Genomic DNA, 12941 nt, shown 5'->3' on the forward strand with positions numbered 1-12941 from the left:
TATTGTAAATGTTGAGATTGATTTCACTTTTACATACGACGTGAAGTAATGTCCCCCTGCCCCTTGGCGACAGTCCATCAGGAACCTCGCTGGCCATTATACTGCTCTACCATTTCCAATCCATCTTCCGGGGAAATGATTTGATTGTTTATATTATATTTACATTATTTTTATTTTTTTTATTGCATTTGATTTTCCGTATTCAATGTTTTACCCCACGTCATTGTTGAATGAATATATTTAATATTAAAAAAAAAACAGAATTAGCCGGAAATGAGTTTAAATAAATTGTGTTCAAATTCCGAAAAAAAAACTAAGTGTGGCATATCACTATACTCAGGAGAACGAGTTCTTTCAAAAACTGAAATAAAAGATGCAGGACCGTATTTAAAAAAAATAAGTTGGTCTCTATATCTCACAAATTATCAGCTAATTTAAAATTCTAAAAATACTATCAGATAGCCCTCATAAAGTGGCTACGAGAATGTGCAATTAGTTTTTTGATTTTCTAACAAGCAACGAGTAGATAATACGACCGTAAATGGTACTGTCGGGGTGGTTGAGGTACCTTACCGAATAAAAATACTTCCACAAACCGCTTTGAGTATCTCCCCATGGAACTACCTTTCGGCATTACTTCTGGGGGAGGCAGTTTTAGTGTAATGTTGCAGGTAATTGAGCACTTCAGTGAAAGTTGGACACTAGGGAGTGAGGTAACTACAAAGCAGTACTAGAGCAGTATGGTAAGTACATTCAAATTATTTTTCTTTTTTTTTACTTTCCAAACCTTTTGGCTTCGTTTTCCTTTGCAGATATCAGCGCCTCCATATATTCCCGGACTGCTTTCCAGTTCTCATTTGACTTAAGCAACGTTGGAACCAAGTTAGTGTAAGTTAGTTCTTCTGTATTTAGACTTTCCATTAATTTTTTTCTTTCATAGGTCCACCTTTTGCACACCAGGATTGGGTGCTCTGCTGTGTCGTTATCGTGGTCACCGTAGATGCATTTTGGACTATCGGTAAGTTTCATTTTATATAAATAATTTTTGAAGCATCCGTGTCCTGATAAACATTGGGTCATAGCGTAGGTAACTTCTCCATGGCTCCGATCTATCCAGTTTCTTATATGTGGTATAAGTTGTCTTGTCCACTGCGCTTTCCCGTCTATATTGTGTTTCTCTACTCTATGTTCTCTCTTGTATTAGAAGATCTATCGGTATCATGCAACTAATTACTTAGTGCGGTACCCTCGACATATTCGCAGCGCCAATCGCCTTTGAACTGCCCTTAACCTTTCCCTATTCTTCTTCACTTCAACGGCCCTTCCCCAGACCTCGGAAGCATACAGAATGGTACGGCCAACATTCTGCGCTTGGTTTCCCCTATAATGGACCAGTTCGGCATAAGCTTTGATAGCAGTATACATTGCCTCTCTGCCTTTGCTGTAACCGTGCGTATGTGCTGAGTAAAGTTACCTCCAGCCTGAAACGTTACTCCCAGGTATTTTACTGTGCTTTTAAGCACAATGGCTTTGTCCTTTACTAAAATGACCTGGCCTGACAATTTGCGACCTCCTACGAGTGCAACACATTCTGTTTTTTGAGGGGCAATTTCCAATCCCACCTCCTCCATCCAGGAACATACCTGGGACGTTGCCTGTTCTGCTATCGCAATTATTTCCTCTGCGTAGTAGCCGGGCTAACAAAATTGAAAAGGTATCCTGTCAGATATTAATAATTTAAATGACCTTGTGTTATATTATATAAAAAAACAATCTCTGCATACATCCTACATATTTTGATACATATTATGTTTTTGATAAACAAGATGACAAATTTTCTTGACTTTATTCCAAGAGATGAACAATTTTTTACAGAAAGTTTGCACATGTAAGTATTGAACATAATAATAATAATAATAATATTATAGCACTCAATTTAATCAGATACTGTGCTAATTAATGCTAACCCTGACCAATAGCGTATTAAACTTCAGTTAGAAGTGGGTGAAAATAAAATAATGTATGTCAGGGGACAGATGTTTACTTCTATTAGTTCCATTCTAATGAATATTGATCTTAAAAAAGATGGAAAAGATAGTAAATGCATGAACATAATAGAATTGTCTATGAATGAAATCTGTGAATACCTCAATCTTTTTACCATTTTGTTTACAAAGTCGATCAATTATTCAGATTCAGACAAATAAATAATATACATTATTGTACAAAAAGAAGGTATCCTAGATTTATACTAACTAAATGTAAACAGAAAACTGCTACAGAGATGAGTTCCCCACCTTCGCAGTATTTCATTACATTATAAAGATTTTTTAACACGTTTTTTTTTAAATTTAGATTCATAGATTTTTGTCTATTGATATATTAAATATAGTCGATATCATATTAACTTTTAGTTACGTCATCGAGGACGCCAATATTAAATTCATTGTCGCCAACCATAGCCGCTGGCGATTCGGCTGTAAACAATGTCAAGTTGCATTTATTTATTTATTTCCTGACATTTTGATTCGTTTTGTCACTTTAGTTTTGTATTATAAGTTATTGGTTGAAGTGAATTGTGTTGTAATTCTTTAAGCTTAAATTTTTCTAGCAGCAGCCCTCGCAGCTGAAAATTTTCGAACATCTCGTAGTGCCAAGTGTACAAAATGGCGAAGATTTGATTTCGTAAAGTATTCAGGGCAATAAAGCGGTCGTCTATTGCATTTGTCTTCCGTTTTCTTCTGGAACCCACTCGATTCCAGGCATTCTGGACTGTTGTTCGAAGTATACCCAGGGTATCGGACACATAACGTTGACTTCGGCCATCCTCAATTAAAGCCACAATACGAGCAACATCCGTCACATATAACGGCATTTTTTAATTTGACAACCGTTGCCTTGATTATTTACACATAAAATTTTCTGCCTGCGAAGCATTTTTCCGAGACGTTCGTTTTAAAGCAGCGTATCTTCAATACAGAGATAATGTCGTGATTAAAAAAACGAAATGCTCACAAAAGATGAGGCTACAACGTGATTTGATTTAGCAATAGCTACTACAGTTGCTGCACTCTACAGAGTGTTACAAAGTTCGGGCAAAAAACTTTGTCTTATTGTTGTGCCCTGTATAATGCCCAAAATAAATTCGGAATAAAAATTTCTGACGTAGCATCCGTTAAGAAGGAATTAATTTACAATTTATAAAAAAAATCATTAAAATCTAATGAGTGGTGTGCGAGAAATCCAACTTTGAAATTGGGACTAGTTTTTAGTGGCCGTTTTTTTTTGCCGGTGAGTTTATTTGTAATTATTTCATTTCTGTTTCCTAAAATATTTTGATTGAAAAAATATTTATGTTAAAGTCGGCAACGCGGTGCCGGTTAACCTTAATCACGCGACCGAGCACGCGACAAAACTTTATTTGGTATGATCTATACGTGCACGTCCCTGTTTAAACAGGTTCATGTAGAGTGGCGGTAGTTAACTGTTTAACAGGGTGCAAATTTCTCCCCTTATGAATCCCAAAATCCCCGCTTGGGCCCCTTACAGTAACTCAAAATTGGAAATTCATATACCATGTGTGTGTGTAAGTTTTCTGATTTAAATATTCATTTTGACATCACAGTTGTTTATTTACATGCATATTTCGTTTATTTGTATTCAAAAATTAAGATCTTGGAGTTTTTGCTTTGTTTACATAGTGATTCCATCATACGTGATTTTTTTGTGAAAAAAAAACGCGTTTGTGTTTTTGGGCGTTGTAAGGTTATCATGTTATCAGAGAGGAAAATTCTATGCAATGGAATGTATAGAGTGCATCATTGGTGGAATTTGCAATAAAATTAAAAATATAACCTTTGACAAGTCAGAATTTTGCATCAAGTAATAGTAATCAAACTTTAAATAAACAAACGATTTGTTTACATTTACATTGTATATCAATGGGTCAAAAGAAATCAATGTAAAGTACGTCTACTGGATCTGTGTCTACGAAAGGAATTTTAGGAATGCAGACACAATATTGGAGTATGATCAATTTACCATAAAAGGCATTTAAATAAACAGCAATATATTTTATAGATCGCTACCTATACAGGGTGTTCCTTAATGACATGCTAATATTTAAGGGAATGATTCTTGGACCTGTTCTAAGAAAAAAACTTCATATGAACGTATGTCCTAAACATTTTAACTTTTCAGATACAGGATGGTAAAATTTTATGTGGGTAGCTATTTTTTTTTAATATCTCTGATGATAGATACATCTCTACGAAATATCTCTGATTTTTGATACACGTCTTCCATGCATCAAAATGCTTATTTTGATATACAAAAAAATTGTTTTATATCTTAATTTCCTTCCAGCCGATGAGGAAATTATTTCGACACAACACTCACCGCAAAAACTATGTATCGGACGAAAAAAATTAAGAGATAAAATATGTTTAGAAATGAATGTAAATTTTGAAAATAATTTATTTTAAGAGTCAGTGGAGAACCACGTTTATCTCTAAAAATATTCAATGCAAAACCCGTATGGACGGCACTGGTTGAAATATCGAAAATTCTTTGTACACAAAAAAAGTATTTTGATGCATAAAAGACGTGTTATTTATAATAAAATCAGAGTTATTATGAAAAAAAACATTTTTTTTAGATAATTTTACCACCCTGTATCTCAGAATTTTTTTCTTAGAATTGGTCCTAGAATCGCCCCCTTAAATATTATACACCCCCTTAAATATCATACACCACCCTGTATACAAGTAGCAGAGAGTCCACGTGGACTTGACGAGTATGTCGCCACGAAACGAACTCCGCCCACCCATTTCATTGGCTACTTGCAAATTTGTCGAATTTTTATTGACGGGATGCATTGTCTAATTTTTTAAGATCGATTAAACCGGAAGTAGACCGAGCTTAGAGAACAGCGCAGCAATATAATCTGTGTTGCAGCATAGGTAAAATAGTTCTGTGATTTTATTAATGTTTTTATTGTTTTCCTTCTCATTTTTTTTTAATTTTTATAAAGATTACATATTTCATTTAGGTGGAAAAACGTTGAAAAAAATAAAAGTGGTTTAGTATTTTTGAATAATTTTTTTGTAGAAGTAAGCAAAGTAATTTAAAATATTTACAGCACGTCCATGAATTGCTCGCTAAGAGATCGGTAATTAATTTTGCTTCCCCCCTTACAAATACCCCGTAGCTCAAAAATGAAAGATCTTCCTGGATTTAAGTAAGAACAATCTTGATTGTCACGAGGTTTTTAACAGGACACTGTCTCCTTAATTAACACCTCAGTAGATTGAAACAAAGAAGAAACGGCGAATGCAGATTCTGTGGGGAAAATGGGGAAACACCGGTACACCTCACCACTGAGCACGCCGTGATGGAGAACTACCCTCTATAAAACCGTCCTAGATACTGGCTTTTGTCAAAGCCCTGGGACTGTATGATGAGTTATAACTCAAGAAAGGGGGACACAATAGATCTGTAAGGTCGCAGTGATTAACCCCCCTCCCACTCATTCTAAATTCTAAATGCCCCGTAGCTACAGGACGGATTGACGTACTGTATATGGTTAATCTATTATAGGTACATGTTTAGGGGGCAAATATCGTAATATTGATTTGATCTGTTAAATAGGCCTAGTAAAGTTGAAACTAAAATACTATCTCTATGCCTGTTATATCCATTCGATCACACAGTATATTCGAAAAAAAAAAACGAAATTATTTTAATGGAACTTTTTTCCATCGCCCTGTATAATTGTCCTAGGCCCGACTTCGATAACAGCCAAACAAATAATACAATACTCGTTACTCGTTATTACTTATCTCTGAAAAGTATCTGCATACCGTAGCAAAGTTCGTGAATCAAAAAACTTAACCTTGGAAAGTTCAAAACGAACATTTCTCGTTATCTCGTTGATACGATTTTTGGCGGGTTATTGATACCAATATTTTAGTGATTAGACAACAAGTGGTGTTAGATGAAGTCACCAGAAACACTACTCTCATTTAGATTCTGTAAACTTTGGTTATGTTCTAAGCTTCTTTGAAGCTTCGATTAAAGAAAAGATACAGACTGGAGTTCTGATTGACACTGCTGGCATGCGTACGAGAAAATACGTAGCAGGTAACCAGCTGGTACCGAATAAGCTGTTGATCAAATACACAGCATCATTTTTTGAAATTTAGATAATCCAAAAAAATACATTTTGTTTAATATCTAGACGTGTGTTAGAGAATGTATATTTTTTCACTCAGTAGTTTTATACAGGTACAGTTATTATCACTTAAAACATTTGCAGGTGCTTGCTTATTATAAAACATTTGCAGGTGGCGCCCCCTACAAGTAGGCGTCAGATACAATATTGATATCGAAATCCCAAATTTCTCATGTCAAAAAACACCCAGACACCGATTTTTATTCAAATATTAACCCTCGAGCACTCGCGCGGCGAAAAATTACACAATGGTTGCATGGGATACATTTGTAACCCTATGTAAAACTGTTGTATTTACGTGGAAAAATTAGCATAATAATATATTTTATGAGAAGTAAAACACATATTTACGAAAAAAATACTGTATTATGAACACAGACGAAAAAAACAAAAAAAAAATGCAATTCATATAAATACATATAAAAAAACTGAAATTGCCGAATTTTGATTTTCTGTGCATTTAACACAAAGCTTATGTATAATATAGCTTATGTACCTTTGGTACCAACTGCTTGTATGCCAACAATTTCAACTACTGCAAATAATAAAGGCATTTTGAAAAAGCAATTAAAAGATAAAAAAACGCTACTAAGACTATCAAAATCTTGATCTAATAACAATTTGACGTTTATACTATTACGTCAAAGGCAATTCTTTTCCAAAGCCTACCATGACTTCACTGAGGCATCGTTTCTTGTTCACTCTTATTAATATCTTAATTATTAGATATTAATGCATCTGGTATTATGGTATATTCTAGTATATCGTCGATTTTAAAATAAACTAACTCTTTCTATCTCATTTTTTTGTTAGAATGGGCATAATCAAGAGGGTTACTGATACCGTTTTGTAAAAATAAGATAATTAAGGGCTTATCTTTTGGTATTTATTATAATTTTGCTAATATCTTCGGTTTAAAAGAAGATATTAAGATGCGGTTTTCGCTGACTTTTTAAGCTTTTACTACTCTTTACTATCAGCTAAAATTACATATACTACCGTATTTAATTTCATTGAAAAAACGCACTTTGTTTGTTAAGTTGTAAGAAAGCGCCCCCTAGCGTCTACGTTCAAAACTTTATTATTATTATTATTATGATATAATATAGTGTAAGAAACGCTCTTTTAAAGGAGCCTTCGTTTGTTGGACTCAGATCATCCAGTCCGGAGTTATTAACATTTAAATAAAAACAGATCTAACCTTCCCCCACCACTTTATTTTAGCAGATAGGGGAAAATGGTTCAAACAAAAAAAAATCCAAAATTTACTGAAGATTATGAAGCTATTGTTGCGGACCGGTCTATATGTCCCGCCCTCAGATGACCTTAACATCGCATTAAAGAATATAAAGTTTCGAGAAGAATCGAGTTCCACTGGAATGGAGGAATACGAGAACAATCGAAACCTTCTCTATGCACCTATCGATCTATGGACTATTCGAGAAATCTTTAGCTGTGGGTATAAAAGTCGGCCGCTGCGGCCTAAAGAGGGCAGACATAAATAGACGAGTACAGTTGACGCGCTAAAATTCAAAATAAATTCTTTCTAGATAAATAGTTATAAATCGTTTGTAAATAGTTCTTTAAGTCTTTTATCGTTATTGTTTTTGTTAATTAGTGTTAAATAAATTGTGTTTAAATGAATTCTGACTTTCTATCCATACGGAACCGACGAAAAACGTAACACTATTATTTATAGTTCCCATTATCTAGGCAAAATTCTGTAAAAATCTTTATTATTTTTAATAGCAGTTTCGCCCTTTAGTTGCCGTTTTACAAACTTGAAAATAATGTCCAGCAATTACTCATAGCCCATTTAGTTATAAGTATTTTTTCCGTAGGCCCTACGGCTAATACTTTCCGAGATACAGCCGAGAGCTATTCTTAGTGTGACACTAAGTTCCTGTACCCTAAATCACAGTTATTCGGGAATTAAATAACGGAAGATTTTTTCTTCTATGATGTCATGTTGCCGAATTAGGCTAAATCGGAAACGAGCAGCGAGTGGAGAAATTTTCTGTTTGTCGTTCTAGAGAGGATTTTCAAATATTTTTAAAACAAACAACAAACGGGCACCCGCTGAACAAATACCGAGCAACCGGCATTTTCCGGAACGCCACGATTTTTCTTGGCAACAGTGATTTCGATATTTATTTGTTGTTTTCTTTTTCGGAAAGACTCGGAAAATTCGATTCTGGATATTATTCGTTTCATTCAACTCTTTGATTAAATATGTATGAGATATATGATTTGTATGAAATGGGAAGCTTAATTATAGTGGTCTATGATGGTAATATTTTTTTTTGTTTCGTTTTTTTGACCTGGTATACTATATATTTTATTATTGGCTTTAGGTTGTTGGGGTTGCAAAGATGTTACTGGATTTTGTCCAATATTTTATTTTACGACGTTTCGACAGTATATGTCTTTTTCAAGTATTCAAGTCTCTTGAACGTAGATTCCTACAGAATGAAAATTGTGAAAAACTGGACAAACGCACAATAACACGTATTAAAACTATTATTCTATTTGTTTAGAGACATCACACTTTAGTATACAGCACGTATTTTCTCGCAGACCGTTTTGTATAAAACATAATATTCATTGTTTCAATAGCCGATGTCTACTGAAGTAGACATGGAAATTTGAAAATGTATAAACGAAATTAACCATTTTAGAACAAGCATGAATTATTATGAAGAATGCATTTTTCTCAAAATGTCAATAATAACAAAGTTTTTCGGGAAAATCTATTTCAGTGACCAGCATAATTTACTGACCAGCTTATATACGTTACTACTATCTAAATACGTACAACTACCACCTTAATTTTGCTACTAGCACCCAAAAATAGACTACTACCACCTTAATTTTGCTACTACCATCCAAAAATAAACTACTACCACCTTAATTTTGCTACAACCACCCAAAAATAGGCTACTAGCACCTTAACTTTGCTACTACCACCTAAAAATATATTACTACCACCTTAATTTTGCTTTTACTACCACCTTAATTTTGCTACCACCTAAAAATAGACTACTACCACTTTAATTTTACTACCTACTACCACTGTAATTTTATTTAAATCTACGAAAATGTATTATTTCATACTTGAGTGGTTAAATTGCAATAAATATTGATTTATTTACTTACTTAAAATAAAACTAGTAATAAAATTATGTATAGCATTTATTATTTTAATAATCTTCGACACAACATAACAGTCAAAAACAAAATGTACAAATTATTACTATATAAATGTTAATTAAGGTGGTAGTAATTTATTTTTGGGTGGCAGTAGCAAAATTAAGGTGGTATTACTTTCAACTAATCTCAAAAAGGAAATTTTAAATTTGGTCAGTAAACTAGGCACCCCCAAGTTTTTCCTCTTGTAAAGACAATCTGGGGACATACTGTAGAGTAAAATTCACTTTGGATTATGTGCGTATGTAATCATGAAGTTAGCAATCCTTAGTTAACTGAAAAGTGTAAAAATTCCGTCAGGTATAAAATATAACTGGCCAGAAAGTGGCTATTATTCTGATATTTTTCTCCCAGATAATATAATGCAAAAATTGTAAAACTACTCCTGAATTATGCAGTGACAAGTTCATTGAGTCCCCTTCCTTTCATTAAATCAGTTTATAAACGAATTTTAAACATAAAAAAGCTCCTGAAACTGAAATCAATTTACCAGGATTGATGAGAACGGTTGGTTTCGGCAACGTGACCTTCTAATGAAACTATAAACAAAGCCAAAACACGTGAATTTCCGATATTTCTTTCCAAAGGACACGGCGCACAATACCCACTATTAGAGAGGTGCAAAAATATCGACAACCAAAGTATCGATATTTTGTATATTTAATATTGAAAGAGATACAACGCAAGTTTAGTTGAAACGTCTATAAAATAAAAAAACAAGTTACAATACAAAGAAAGTTTCAATAGCAGAATAGAGCGTAATATACACCATATGAAATGGTTTAACAAAATACAGAATTAAAAAACTACTTTTTCATCAGGGTGCATCGTGTCTAAACAGTAGGAAAAGTGATAATAGTTATTGGAAAATGTGATACTTTAACAACAGCAAAAAATATGACGTTAGTCAAAATAACACTAAAATAATAAAACGAGACAGAGGGTAACAGTATTACGGGATTAACAATTTTAGAAGAAGCTAAAATTTTTATGAAGAATGCATTTTTTCCCAGCTTTTTTCTCAAAATATCAATAATAAAAAAGTTTTTCCTCTTGTAAAGACAATCCCGGGACATACCTAATGTACAGGGTGGACCATTTCGGTTGTTTCTATAGGGTATCTAAAAAACCGTGAGAAATACTCAAATTTTGATACTGCAGTCTCGGGTTCTTTTTTCGAAAAAATTACAATGGCGCAAACGGATCGTGGCTATCTTGATCGGTTTCGAAACTACAGGGGGATACTCAAATTTTGTACTTTTTGAAGATGTTCGATAGTTTGTTTATTTCAGCAACCACGGAAAAATTAATTATACATTCTAAAGGCACTTTTCTGTGTAGAATGCAGTGTCGTAGTCAGACTTTTTTCGAAAAAAATATTTTTTGAGATATTAACTATACTTATGTTTTTTTTTAAATAGAACCCCCTGTATATTTTTAAATTTTCTTATTCAGCTTATCATGGGCTTCTCGAAAATATATAACACTCTATATTTATTTTCACTATTAACCTCAACATTTCAAATTTTTCTTAAAATATCCACTTAGTAGATGGTAGGCCGCGCCGAGTAACAAAGTAAACGGTTGTTATTGTGATCGGGACATACCTTTGATGGATGCGTGACATTTCATTTCAACAGATTGAAGTGTGTGTATTTTTATAGAATAGAAAAATATGGAACTTGAAAACATATTTTTCCAGCAAGACGACGCACCGCCTCTGAACGCTGAAGTTATCAGCAAATTTTTGCAGTCAATTTCAAGAATAATTGAATAGCTAACCAAGATCCCAGCCGTAGGATCCCAGCCCAGCCTGATTTAGTGCCCACGGATCTAATCCTATGGATATATTTGCGGAAGAATAAAGGTTCCTTATACTTCCGTATAATCTAGACAATAATTAGCAGTTATGAGAACAACTTAGCAGTTATCAGATGGTATCTTTCACCCCTACTGTGTTAATGAATTCCGCGAGAAATGTCCAAAAACTGCCCCGTCTGTCCATAACAGAAGACGGTCGATATGTCGAACACCTGTAGCAAAATCTCATGTCTTGCTTTTCTATTTATTTTTATTGTTATTAGATATAGTTTAAATGTGTTGATGTTGGTTAAATATATTTTAAATTGTTATACAATTCTGCATCTCTCATAGCAAATATTACACAGCTAGAATTTTTTTGCATTACAGCCGGTGCCGTTCAAAGCCTACTTATTTAAACCGGGCAAATTTTTATATACTCTATATCTCGAAGGGGAATCGAGCAAAATATCAAATGTGTTATATTTTTGGAAAGGTAATTTTAAATTCTTTTCAATAAATTAAAAATATACAGGGTGTCCCATATAAAAAATCAAATTTTCTGTCGATAATTCTTAAATTATTAATTTTAAAAATATTATACTTAAACCATTAAATTCTACGTAACAAGATGCTTTGGAAATGTTTTCATAAAAATACAAAAATACAACATTTTCCATAGCAAAAAAGTTAAGCGATTTGTTAAAAATGCATATTTTTGAAAAACACCCCGTAACTCCGAAACGGTAACAGATATCGACATGCGGTTTTCACCATCATGTTTTTGACAAAAAATGAGCTCCAGACACCGATATTATTTTTTCTCTATCACCTATAGAAAAGGGTGTTTCCATTTAAAAGCGTCGAATTTGACCAACCCTGTACATAAAAATTTTAAAATGTCCGTTTTTCGTGCCGATCACTGCATATCGATGTTTTTCTGATTATAACCATTCCTACCTAGCTATGACTATCAATTTTCGAAAATTTCGTAAACAAAATACTTGTAACAGTTGTAAGTGTAATTCATGGGCCATCAAAAACACAATTATATCAAACACAATATTTTATGACATTTTTGCATTGTTATAATATTTTCGTTTTCAGATTCTTCACTTTATGTACCATACCATAAAAAGCTTAGTGCGATGCAAGTAATGATCAATAATTTGATGACTGATTATTCAAAAAAATGATCCTTATATGATCTATATCGTATGATCAAACGGTTTTATCATTTAAGTTAGTTTCGTGGATCAGTTAACGTTAATGATCGTGATCCATTTTTTTACTGTCACTGTTAAGAAGTTACAAACTGTTAAGAATTTCAGCGATAGGTGTAGGAATGCTCGAAATAAATAGTTATGTCTTAGCTTACTGTAATGTCGTTTCTTTCAAGGTGTAATATGAGATAAGTACTATAGTGTAATATGGGATAGCGTGCTATAGAGTTTGGTTGTGATGGGCTGTTCCTATTAACAAAAATATAAACACTGATGTATGTTTTTGGAATATTTTTTTCAGGATTTAATTCTAAAATCTTTATAGATAAATTCACAGTGTTACTTTTTCTATAAGCATATCTATAAAACATGTATAAAACCATATGAATATGGATGGATACACCAAAATAATCATTAAACTTACTAATTCTAATACAAATACAGACTTGTTGATGCTGTTATTACTTGCTATTTAATAA

At 33.1% G+C, this 12941-nt stretch overlaps 1 protein-coding gene across 2 annotated transcripts in view; it reads right to left on the reverse strand.

The window, feature by feature from the left end:
• The window catches only part of LOC115881758 (serine/threonine-protein kinase SIK3-like), a 53573-nt gene that overhangs the window by 39546 nt on the left and 1086 nt on the right, over positions 1–12941 (reverse strand). The gene's annotated exons all lie outside the window — the stretch shown is intronic.

Source organism: Sitophilus oryzae, unplaced genomic scaffold (assembly GCF_002938485.1).
Source record: "Sitophilus oryzae breed Bouriz unplaced genomic scaffold, Soryzae_2.0 scaffold_172_pilon_pilon, whole genome shotgun sequence".
Lineage (NCBI taxonomy): Eukaryota > Metazoa > Arthropoda > Insecta > Coleoptera > Curculionidae > Sitophilus > Sitophilus oryzae.